This window comes from Cajanus cajan, chromosome 3 (genome assembly GCF_000230855.2).
Source record: "Cajanus cajan strain Asha chromosome 3, NIPB_CcT2T_4, whole genome shotgun sequence".
Classification (NCBI taxonomy): domain Eukaryota; kingdom Viridiplantae; phylum Streptophyta; class Magnoliopsida; order Fabales; family Fabaceae; genus Cajanus; species Cajanus cajan.
In genome coordinates, this window is record NC_138519.1 from 39,135,430 (window position 1) to 39,148,846 (window position 13,417).

At 36.3% G+C, this 13,417-nt stretch overlaps 1 non-coding gene across 1 annotated transcript; it reads left to right on the forward strand.

The window, feature by feature from the left end:
• The first annotated feature begins 9,176 nt into the window (after positions 1 to 9,176).
• On the forward strand, positions 9,177 to 9,283 carry LOC145956617 (small nucleolar RNA R71). Its single transcript, XR_014432856.1, has one exon. It is a non-coding gene; the product is annotated as a small nucleolar RNA R71 (small nucleolar RNA).
• Positions 9,284 to 13,417: the final 4,134 nt, after the last annotated feature.

Genomic DNA, 13,417 nt, shown 5'->3' on the forward strand with positions numbered 1-13,417 from the left:
AGTAACCCATACACTCAAATCAAACTTCTCTAGAATACTTGTAAAGCCTGAAAAGCCTAGGGAAAGAATACTTGTAAATCCTGGAAAGGCTTGTCAAAGAATTCACACTGGGAGCCAGAAATAGCTGAGTAAAGAATACTAGCGTTGATGAGTGAAGTCAACGGGCCAGGAGTTGGTCGATAATACTCATTGAGAGCCAAAAGTGGCTGAGCAAAGAATACTAATGTCAGCAAGTGAGGTTGACGAGCCAGAAGTGATTGAGAATACTTGGGACCAAGAGTGGTCGTGACTTGGGTGGTCTATAATACTCACTGCGAGCTTGAAGAGTGATGTGTGGAAAACCGCAAGTGTACGGTTGTCGTCAAGTAATAAATATCGAATCACAGGGACTACGTGTTTGACCTAGAATTACTAGTATTTTAATTTGAATTTTAAAACAGATTGAATTTTTGTTTTGAGATGATAAGATCAGATTTGATGGTAAAAGAGATAGTAATGCAATTAATGAATAAGATAAAACTTTAAGATAAGATAAGGAGATTTCCGGGAATCTAGGGTTCGCACAAAGAGTTCCAACAATATTGAATTATTATTTTCATTAATTAATTCTATTCCATCTTGAAGGTAGTCTTAACCTAATTTAATCCTTGCACCTTCTCAGGCTACGAGGACGTGTTTAATTAAAATTAATCTCTACTCTCGTAGTAATTACGTTCAATTAAACCCATTAAGATCTTTGTTAATCTATTGCTCCTCGAAAGCTTAAATCAACTCTCGTGATTTAACACTCAAGTTTGTTCCTTTAGGTTCCGATAATTAGGTTCTCCTCTCAGTTCATCCCTAATTATCTATGATTATGAAAATTAAGATTAATTGTTTATCATAATTATAATCAAGTTCTCCTCTCAGTTCATCCTTAATTAATGTTATTATGAAAACAATAATATTAAAGTTCATATATAAAATATAAAAGAACAGATCAAGAATTGGAATAAAATTAAGAAACTGAATAATGCATTAATAAATAGGTTCTCAGAGGCTAAGCCCTGATCCCAGAAAAAGGGAAACTACTCACAGGAGTTCATAGTAGTTCTCCAAGAAAAGAAGAATAAAAGAAAAGCAAACCTTAGAGTCGATGGCACAGGCGCCCAACCTTCTCCAAGTGTCAAAAACTAAATAAAACTGTCTCCGAAACAAAAGTCCCCGTTCTAGGCTAACCTCATCTAATTTATAACCTAAAAGGGTAAAAAGGTAAAACTACCAAGATAAAAATTACAAAGATAAAATAAAAATAAAACATAAAACATAAAAAGCTGGGACGCGAAGTGAATCATGGCCGTGACTGAGAATCACGACCGTGATCTTCTCTGGAGCACATCTATGAAGGGTCAGTGGCGTTCACGGGTGTGATTGGGAGTCACGGCCGTGATTTTCTCTGGTGAATCACGGGCGTGATTTAGAATCACGGCCGTGATTTTCCCTGTAGCTCAGCATTTCCTCTTTAATTCTTAAATCTTGATCCTGCTCAGAGAAAACACAACACATACCAAGAAAAGCATAAAATAGGAAAATGATATAAAAATTTATTAAAAACATGAAAGATATGCATGATTATGCTATGAATTCTTGTGAATTAAAGTGCTAAAATACGAGTAAAATACACAACATCAAATAACCCCAAACTTGAATTTTTGTTTGTCCTCAAACAATAATTTTATTCCAAAAAAAAAAATCATCAAGAATTAATTGAGCATTTAAAATCTTCACTCTTAGTCTCACAAGGTCCAATTAGAATCTTAATCTTTCATTACTAGCGCCAACTCTTAGTTTCTAAGAGTTTCATGATGTCAAATCTTGTAAAGCTCATTAGTCAAACGAAGATAATTTAACAGAAATAATTTTTCAATGCTTGTGAGACAAATAGGGGTAATATTTTTATTTTTGTTTTTGTCTCACCTAAAACATTTCCCCAGTAGCCAATCAGTGTAGAGAGGATGATAATTTCAAGAACACGTAGCCTCAAAGGGGGTCTAGCTATTTTACTAAACAATTCCCCAGTAGCTAATTAGTTCCCTTAGTTTTCTAAGGTTAAGAATATTCTCCCTCTAACCTATGACCTCAAAGGGGTGCTAGGTGAATTTTTTTTTTTTTTTTTTTTTTTTTTTTTTTTTTTATTACCCCCCAAAAGCTTTTAAGCACGAATTAAAAAGAATTTATCTTCAAGAGACTATTTTTATAATTCTCGATCATTTCAAGCCTCAATACTAAGAACCAAGTGCTAGCCACAAAACCAGCTAATTTTTCAACCTTTTGTTCTGAGACTTCAAGATTCAATTCATCACATTCAGTGTTTTCAAAGACGAACAATTTCATTAAAAATATTTACTTTTCAAACACAAATTCAAGCTGGGATTAGCTGAATATGTATATATGCATGATTTTTTTTTTTTTTTACTTTGCATGAATGAATGAAATGCGTACATCCTCCTAACCCCAAACTTAAAGATTTGCTTGTCCCGAAGCAAAGAGCTAATGAATGCATGATAGATTATTTTGACAAAATTATAAAATGCATGAATATGCAACCAACCCACAACAGAAAGGAATGCTTGTCCCTAAGCATCAGAGTAAAATAAGGAATAAGAAAGATCTCACTGTGGTGGAAAATCATCTGGATACCGTTGAATGTGCCATTGATACATTTGATCAACCATGTAATTATAATGCTGCTGGCGTTCATCCATTTGTTTCAGCCGGTTATCCATTGATTGAATAGCTGCCAGGATAGCAGCATTGTCCACCTCAGGTCCAGGATGTAGAGGGGGTTGTTCAGGAGCTGCTTCCTCATCTGCAGGAGCCGCTTCCTCAGCTGCTGGAGGTAGGTCCTCTAATGGCTCCAGTGGAAACTGCCGTGTAGCCCGGTTCTTCACGGTGTATGTTGGATTTGGTAACTGGTGGTGCACTCCCGACTGGGTTACTACAAAGTAGTATTTATCATCTTCATCTTTCGCAATGCAGTTCATAGAAGAGCAGGTAGCAAAATTAATAGTACGGCTTCCAGGGAGTGGTTCTAACTGGTCCAGCCAAGCGTGATAGCCAAGGTGTTTGGCTATAGTGGTAATGAGGCCGCCGTTCACAATCGCACCGTGGCTGGTATTGGAAATATTCTGGAACTGTCGTGCCAAATGACTGCCAGAATCAATAGGCTCCTCTCTGTTTTCCATCATAGCCCATAAAAGTAAAAGGTCGCTCAAACGAACCTTTCCTTCAGAATCACCTCGGGCCAAAACAGTAGAGGCAATAAAGCGGTGCATAATACGGATGGCGGGATGGCGGAAAGCAGAGGAATTACATTTTCCAGCGACCCAATTACTTGTACCTGTCAAACTATACCAAAAAGAACCAGGGTTGAAAGAACTTGGGGTTCTCGTGCTCCCTCCAGTGGGAAATCCAAAAATATTATTGAACTGAGCCAGGGTTAATTCGTGTTCTTGGTTAAACATACGGAAAGAAATCAAACCTTCAGAACAATTTGGCCCAGATAATATTTCCGTGTGGAGAGAGCTCAAGAACTCAAGAACTAGTCGAGGATAAACAACATCATTATGCATGGTAGCAAAGGTTGTCCACCCAATGTTAGTTAACATGAAATTGACATCAGCATGTAAACCCAACTTACGAATAAATGGGAAGTCGAGATACCTGGTAGGATGGATAGTGCGGACGCGTAATACCTCGTTCCGCTCACGCTGTTCATCGTTCCGATAGAACCTCGGAGGAAGGTGCGGAATTTCACTTGCTTCTTCCTCGTAACTGTGGGTATCGGAAGCGGTGGAGGACGAACCAACGGTACGGGTGCGCTTGGGAGCCATGGATGAACGGAAGGAGTGAATGTGGGAGGAAGAGGGAAGAAGAGGAAGAAGAAGTGAGAAGCTAGGGTTTGGGAGAGAAGAAAAGAGAGAATGGACAGAGTTCGTAAGTTTGAGAGAAGTGAGAATGTAAAAGGAGGGGGAAAAATATATAAGGGAAAGGGGAATTTCAAAAATCACGGGTTGTATCTGTTGAGCGTCAGCAGGGAATCACGGGCGTGATTGGAAATCACGGCCGTGATTCTCTTTGTGAGTTTTCAAAAATTCAAACAGAGGAGATCACGCCTGTGATTTATAATCACGGTCGTGATTCTCTCTGGGGTTTTCCAAAAATTTTCCAGAGAAGATCACGCCCGTGATTTATAATCACGGTCGTGATTCTCTCTGGGGTTTTCCAAAAAATTTTCCAGAGAAGATCACGCCCGTGATTTAGAATCACGGTCGTGATTCTCTCTAGAACTCTGAAATTTTATTTTATTATATATATATATATATATATATATTTTTTTTTTTCATTTTTTTTTTTTTTTTTTTTAAGAAACTTGAGTAGGTTCCTGAAGAACCATAGAGTATAATTTTTCTAAGTGTTCCCCATGGAAATATAACTTCAATCTCTGTGCATTGACCTTGAATATGTCGCCTTTATCGTTTCTGATTTCTACAGCTCCATAGGGATATACTTTTTGAACTGTAAAAGGCCCTGACCATCTTGACTTCAATTTTCCAGGAAACAATCTGAGTCTGGAATTAAATAATAGCACCGAGTCCCCTTGGTTGAATTCTCTTCTATGTATATGCTTGTCATGCCACCTCTTTGTTCTTTCTTTGTAAATCTTAGCATTTTCATATGAGTCTAATCTGATTTCATCAAGCTCATTGAGTTCCAATTTCCTTTTTTCTCCAGCATCCTTTAGGTCATAGTTGAAGTATTTTATTGCCCACAAAGCCTTGTGTTCTAGCTCTACAGGAAGATGGCAAGATTTTCCATAAATCAGCCTAAATGGAGACATGCCAATAGGTGTTTTGTAAGCAGTCCTGTAGGCCCAAAGAGCTTCATCTAATCTTAAAGACCAGTCCTTTCTTGTTGTAGATACAGTCTTCTCAAGGATCTTTTTGATTTCTCTGTTGGATATTTCTACCTGTCCACTTGTTTGAGGGTGATAAGGTGTACCAACCTTGTGAGTGACTCCATACTTTTTTAAGAGAGATTCAAACTTTCTTTCAATAAAATGTGAGCCTCCATCACTGATCACAGCTCTTGGGACCCCAAATCTTGGAAATATAATTCTTTTGAAGAGTTTAATGACAGTATTTGAATCACTCGTTTGAGCGGGAATCGCTTCTACCCACTTGGACACATAATCAACTGCAACTAATATGAACTTGTAACCTTTAGAACTTGGGAATGGTCCCATGTAATCTACTCCCCATACATCAAAAATTTCTACTTCTAAAATCCCATTTAATGGCATTTCATGTTTCCTGGATATATTCCCTGATCTTTGGCATTGGTCACAAGAATTTACCATCTTCCAGGTATCCTTAAATAAGTTTGGCCAGTAAAAACCAGATTGTAGAATTTTAGCTGCAGTTTTTGACGTACTAGCATGTCCTCCATATGCGGAAGAATGACATGAGTGAATGATGTGAGGAGCTGCTTCTTCTGAGATACACCTTCTGTAGATACCATCTCTACACCTCTTATATAGGTAAGGTTCATCCCAAATAAAGCTGTTAAGGTCACTAAAGAATTTCTTCTTTTGTTGATAATTAAAGTCTTCAGGAAGGACTCCACATGCTAAGTAATTCGCATAATCTGCATACCAGGGACTTTTTTTCACAACAACTGCTAAAAGCTTTTCGTCTGGGAAGCTGTCATTAATAGGGAGTTCCTCCTTTGTTGCTTGGTCTTGTGGAAGTCGAGAGAGATGATCAGCTACTACATTTTCTACTCCCTTTCTGTCCACAATCTCTAAATCAAATTCTTGTAAAAGGAGAATCCATCTGAGGAGCCTAGGTTTAGCATCCTTTTTATTAAAAAGATACTTTAGGGCAGAGTGATCTGTGTAAACAATAACCTTAGACCCCACAAGATAAGATCTGAACTTTTCAAAAGCATAGACGACTGCTAACAATTCTTTTTCTGTTGTTGCATAATTGGCTTGGGCTTCATCAAGAGTCTTGCTGGCATAGTATATAGCATGAACCTTCTTGTCCTTTCTTTGTCCCAATACAGCTCCTATAGCATAGTCACTTGCATCACACATGATTTCAAAAGGAAGGCTCCAGTCAGGAGTTTGCAGAATAGGAGCTGTAGTGAGAGCTTCTTTCAACCTGTAGAATGCATTCTTACAAGAAAAATCAAAGTTAAAAGGTACCTCTTTCACAAGTAGATTAGATAATGGTTTAGAGATTTTTGAAAAATCTTTAATAAACCTTCGGTAGAAACCGGCATGCCCTAAGAAACTTCTAACACCTTTAACATCAATTGGAAGAGGCAATTTATCAATTACTTCTATTTTTGCTCTATCTACCTCAATTCCTCTCCCAGATATTAGGTGTCCTAAGACAATTCCTTCTTGTACCATAAAATGACATTTTTCCCAATTTAAGACTAAATTCACTTCAGAGCAACGCTGCAATACTTTAGTTAGATTTAATAGACAGTCATCAAAGGAAATACCATAAACTGAAAAGTCATCCATGAAAACTTCCATCTCTTTTTCTAATAAATCACTAAAGATTGCAGTCATACATCTTTGAAAGGTAGCAGGTGCATTACATAGGCCAAAAGGCATTCTCCTATAAGCAAAAGTACCATAGGGACATGTAAAAGTAGTTTTCTCTTGGTCTAATGGATGAATAGGGATTTGATGAAAACCGGAGTATCCGTCCAAATAACAAAAGTATGAATGCATTGCTAACCTTTCAAGCATTTGATCAATAAAAGGTAAGGGAAAGTGATCCTTTCTAGTGGCATTATTTAATTTTCTATAATCAACACACATACGCCACCCAGTCACAGTTCTTGTGGGAATTAATTCATTATTATCATTTTTAACTACTGTCATCCCACCTTTCTTAGGAACCACATGAACTGGACTTACCCAAGGACTATCAGATATAGCATAAATTACCTTAGCATCCAGTAATTTCAAAATTTATTTCTTTACCTCTTCTTTCATCTTGGGATTTAGTCTTCTTTGAGCTTCAACAGAAGGTTTGGATCCTTCCTCCAAGAAGATGCGATGCATACAAAATGAAGAACTAATTCCCTTTATATCAGCCATAGTATATCCAATAACTTTTCTAAATTTTCTCAACTCATTGAGAAGTTTTTCAGTTTCTTTTTCATTTAAAGCTGAATTTACTATGACTGGATAAGTGGAATTAGCCCCCAAAAACTCATACCTTAAAGATGAAGGAAGTGGTTTAAGTTCTAACTTTGGAGAGTTTTCTTCTTGCCAATCTGTTGAAGACTCAAGAAGACTTTCTACTAGAGGATCTTTTTCTTTACACGGGGGACTTGAATCGATCAAGCAAGCATAATTAGGTTGAATCCCCTCAAGATCTATGTGCTTTCCTCCAACTAGAAAATTCTCCAAGGGATCCCTCAAAATAGATCTCATGACTTCTTCCTCCATGTCTTTAGGCAATATATCAACCCTGCAGCAAATATTTTCAAGAGAAGGTTGTCTAACAGATTTAGCAATATTAAATTCCATTGTTTCATCATTAATGGATAAGGACAATTTTCCATGTTTGACATCTACTATCACGCCTGCTGTAGCCAAAAATGGTCTACCTAGTATGATTGGTATTTGTTTGTCCTCTTCCATTTCTAAAACAACAAAATCTCCCGGAATTAAAAATTTACCTATCTTAACTGGAACATCTTCTAAAATTCCTATGGGATATTTTATAGATCTATCTGCTAACTGGATTGACATTGCTGTAGGCTTTAATTCTCCCATATCTAATTTCTTGCAAATTGATAAAGGCATTAAACTGATACTTGCCCCAAGGTCACATAAGGCTTTTTCAAACCTTAGATTTCCAATGAGACAAGGTATAGAGAAACTACCAGGATCCTTAAGTTTTTTGGGCAAATTATGATGGATCAATGTAACAGTCTCTCTATCATCCAATTTCCTTCGGTTAGCTAAAAGATCCTTAAGAAATTTAGCATATGTAGGCATCTGTTGTAGAGCTTCTACAAATGGAATGTTTACATACACTTGTTTGATCATATTTAAAAATTTTTCAAATTGTCTATCAAGTTTAGTCCTTGCTAACCTTTGAGGAAAAGGAATTGGAGGGTGATAAACAGTTTGAGGCTTTGATGAAGATACTTTTTCTTTTTCTAATCTCTCTTTTTCAGGTTTTTCAACCATAGGAGAAGCGTCTTCATCAATCTCAATATTATCATTTTGATTAGACACAGGTCTGTCTAATTTCTTCCCACTCCTTAAAGTAACAGCATTAACATTTTCAGCTGGGTTTGCAACTGTTTTACCTGGGAACTTACCTGGAGAATTGTTTGAACTAGGCATCAACTGTGCAATTTGATTTTCCAGCATCTTGTTGTGGAGAGTAATATTCTCAACCTTGACAGCAAGGTTTTGAATAGAATTTGCCATTGAATCATTGGTCTGTTTTTGATTAGTGACAAAATTCTCCATAAGGTTTTCTAATCTTGAAACACTTTGTTGAATTGAGGGTGTCTGTACTGGATTTCCTTCCCCATTAATGAAGTGATTGGACGGACGGAAATTAGGTTGCTGATTGCTAGTTCCTTGAACTGGGTTATTCTTCCAAGAAAAGTTAGGATGATTCTTCCAACCAGGGTTGTATGTGTTGGAATATGGATTACTCTTCTCTCTTCGAGGAGTGTCATAGAAATTATGAGAAGCTGCCACCTGTTCAGTAGTATCTTCTTTTTCTCCAGTAAAAATTGAGGTACAATCTACTGCAGTGTGCCCTTGTTCCCTACAAAGGTCACATACTTGATTTGTAGCCACTGAATTAACCTTAGCTTTTTCCATCTTGTCTAATCTTTGATTAAGAGTATCAAATTTTGCTAAGAGTAACTCAATATTGTTCACTTCATATCGCCCCGGAGTTCCTTTCCTTGCTGTGACTTCTCTTTCACTGTATTGGCTGTGATTTGAGGCTACATTTTCCAAAATAATCATGCAGTCATTAATAGGTTTCCCCATGAAAGATCCTCCAGCTGCTGAGTCTAATATCATGGTGCTTTGTTGGTCCAATCCTTCAAAGAAAAATTGGATGGTAAGCCAACGGTTGAAGCCATGTTGTGGGCATGCTTGAAGATATCCTTTGAACCGCTCCCATGCTTCATAAATAGTCTCTCCAGTGCCTTGTTGGAAATTAGTGATTTTCTTCCTCAATTCTTTAGTTTTAGAAGGAGGAAAGAATTTCTCTAGAAAAGCTCTTTCACATAATTCCCAAGTTGCTATCTTTTCTCTAGGCACTGTTCTTAGCCACACCTTTGCCTTATCTCTCAAGGTGAGTGAGAATAAGCGGAGTCGCATTCCATCAGAAACTTCATCATCAAATTGCTGGGTCTCACAGATTTCCAAGAACCCCTCTAAGTGGTCATTAGGATCTTCTGATGGTAGTCCTCCAAAGGTGTTCTGTTTGAGCATATTCACCAGAGAAGCTGGTACAGTAGCTCCAGTTTGCATCTCCCCTCCAGGTATCCCACGAGCTACGGGTGCAGAGTAATCCCGAAGCGGTAAATTATCTCGTTGTGCAGCCATGTCAAATTCTCTAGAAAGGTTTCTTTTCCTTCTCAGGAGAGTTCTTTCAATCTCAGGATCAAGTGGTGTTGGTTTCCCAAGACGTAGAGATCTCTTTTGCATTAACCCTAAGGCACTGCAAAAAAAAAAGAAAGTGACCCGTGAAATCTGAATTGGAGAAGTAAATACTAACAAACAAAAAAAAAATTATTTATTTATTTAATTTAATTTAATTTTTTTTTTAAAAATTCGAATTAAAATAATTGTAATTTAAATCAAGAGACGTAGTCCCCGGCAACGGCGCCAAAAACTTGATGTGTGGAAAACCGCAAGTGTACGGTTGTCGTCAAGTAATAAATATCGAATCATAGGGACTACGTGTTTGACCTAGAATTACTAGTATTTTAATTTGAATTTTAAAACAGATTGAATTTTTGTTTTGAGATGATAAGATCAGATTTGATGGTAAAAGAGATAGTAATGCAATTAATGAATAAGATAAAACTTTAAGATAAGATAAGGAGATTTCCGGGAATCTAGGGTTCGCACAAAGAGTTCCAACAATATTGAATTATTATTTTCATTAATTAATTCTATTCCATCTTGAAGGTAGTCTTAACCTAATTTAATCCTTGCACCTTCTCAGGCTACGAGGACGTGTTTAATTAAAATTAATCTCTACTCTCGTAGTAATTACGTTCAATTAAACCCATTAAGATCTTTGTTAATCTATTGCTCCTCGAAAGCTTAAATCAACTCTCGTGATTTAACACTCAAGTTTGTTCCTTTAGGTTCCGATAATTAGGTTCTCCTCTCAGTTCATCCCTAATTATCTATGATTATGAAAATTAAGATTAATTGTTTATCATAATTATAATCAAGTTCTCCTCTCAGTTCATCCTTAATTAATGTTATTATGAAAACAATAATATTAAAGTTCATATATAAAATATAAAAGAACAGATCAAGAATTGGAATAAAATTAAGAAACTGAATAATGCATTAATAAAGAGGTTCTCAGAGGCTAAGCCCTGATCCCAGAAAAAGGGAAACTACTCACAGGAGTTCATAGTAGTTCTCCAAGAAAAGAAGAATAAAAGAAAAGCAAACCTTAGAGTCGATGGCACAGGCGCCCAACCTTCTCCAAGTGTCAAAAACTAAATAAAACTGTCTCCGAAACAAAAGTCCCCGTTCTAGGCTAACCTCATCTAATTTATAACCTAAAAGGGTAAAAAGGTAAAACTACCAAGATAAAAATTACAAAGATAAAATAAAAATAAAACATAAAACTTAAAAAGCTGGGACGCGAAGTGAATCACGGCCGTGACTGAGAATCACGACCGTGATCTTCTCTGGAGCACATCTATGAAGGGTCAGTGGCGTTCACGGGTGTGATTGGGAGTCACGGCCGTGATTTTCTCTGGTGAATCACGGGCGTGATTTAGAATCACGGCCGTGATTTTCCCTGTAGCTCAGCATTTCCTCTTTAATTCTTAAATCTTGATCCTGCTCAGAGAAAACACAACACATACCAAGAAAAGCATAAAATAGGAAAATGATATAAAAATTTATTAAAAACATGAAAGATATGCATGATTATGCTATGAATTCTTGTGAATTAAAGTGCTAAAATACGAGTAAAATACACAACATCAAAGAGGCTGAATAAACAATACTTGTACTTTATTGTTTATCTAGTGAAACCCTTCATTTGAAGGAGACTAGACGTAGCTCAGTTTGAGTGAACCAGTATAAAAATACTTGCAACACCTTTATGTTTCAGATGCACTTTATTTGGTTAATCTACTCCACTAAAAACTTCGTCCAATGATTATTGTCTATTGAATACCATCTTCAAACGAAAGCCATACTTGTTCAAATTATCATCCTAAAGAACGATTTTCGTTTAAAGAAACACTTTAATCTAAACAGACAATAAAACTCCCAGACTGAAAATGATTTTGTTAAACCAACCCTAGGGAGTTTCTGTTCAAGCATTCACTAATATTGTTTTTACTGGACGAAAGAAATCCTTATTGCGAAAAGTTTTTAAAATTCCTTTGCTCACATACACATACATATTCAACCCCCCCTTCTATGTGTTTTTCGTCTAATTTTAATTAGTATCAGAGCTTCACCCTTTGGGTTGAGCATCTAACAATGCAGGGGTACACAATGTTCCATGAGAGAACAAGGACAAAGGAAAACTGAAAAGCAGGGAAGAAGAACGATTGGTATAGGTAAAACAGGTATCATCTGACCTACTCAAATAAAGCATGTTCTATATAAAAGTAGATCACATTTGATGCACCAGAATACTCATACATGTACCACTTTGTATAGTTAGAACCACATTAGAAAAGCAAATGCAGTAAACCACTGCATCTCAATATCCCTCAAAATGCTGTAAGAAATTACAACGTCCAAAACTCTTCGTCCAATGAAGAGTATAAACTTCTTGTTCTACGTATGAAAATCCGGTTTGTCATAGTCTCTTTGAACAATCTTCACTAATAAATTCAGGGGTCGGAGACAAACATTATCTACAATTAAAGGAATAAAATGATTAAATTATTAAATGACAAAACCTTCATTTGGGATTTTCGCTTGAAACGACAAATCCTCTACCCTAAAATTAATGCGAGTTGTATGATATTCTACACGAGGAAGGAAAAAGGGCGCCACGTCATGTGAATCATAAGGAAAATAAAAATAGAAGATATCCTTCTGTTTCAAAAATAGTATATCTTCCCTTGTATTTGAAAACGTACTCCCTATGCTGTTGAGCTTAGGAAAAGCTTAAAGAGTTTTGATGATCACAACATGAGAACAACAACTTGTAGCACAAAAACAAAGTCAAAGAAGAATCAAGAAAATGCTGTGAGATGGAGCTATGTAATAGAACCTAGGATATAGATTGTTTTGAATGAGTTTCTATATTTTGTGTGCTTAGTATGCTTTGTGCATGAGCAAATCTTATCTAAACTAAGTAGAGAGTATATGATGATGTGTTAAAAACATTGGAAAGTTATTTTGAGTCTTAAAATGAAATTTTAAGAACTGACTCAAAATAATCGATTATTGTTAAATATAATCGATTATTCCAACTAATAGGCTAAGTGGAATGCCTTGTTGTAATAATCGATTATTTGCCAAAATAATCGATTATCCTAGGAACAACTCTCTGGAATAATCGATTATCCAGCTAAATAATCGATTATATTGTTCTTTGTTGATTTCCAGAAAATCCGAAGAACAAAATAATCGATTATTCTTTAAAATAATCGATTATCTGTGTCTGAAACTTTTATAAATAGTTTGAACTTTGAGAAACTTCAGACATGAGTTAGAACTGATAATCAATTTGTGAAAAACGTTTTTGTGAGTCTTTGTGACATCTTGGAGAGTTTTCTTTGTGAAATCCAAGAGTGAAAACGTTTGTGAAAAGCTTTGGTAGAAGATCATCATCATCATATTCTTGAAAGGGGAAGATAAAGATTTGTTCAAGAATTCCAGGTGAATTCGTTCCTATTATTCTTTGTGAATCTTTGTGGAAAATCTTGAGAAGGGTTTCTCAAGTGGTAAGGATTCTTGTAGTGGGTTCTACAAGGGGTGCTTTCTTGGGGTCAAGAAAGTGGTTATCTTTTAGTGTTGAAGTATATGCATGTGTGTGTGCTTGTAAACCTTCTTGCTTAAAGATAGTGGAACAAATCTTAATCAGGTGTTGATTAAGGACTGGATGTAGGTCACATGTGGAGTGGCTGAACCAGTATAAAAGACTTGTGC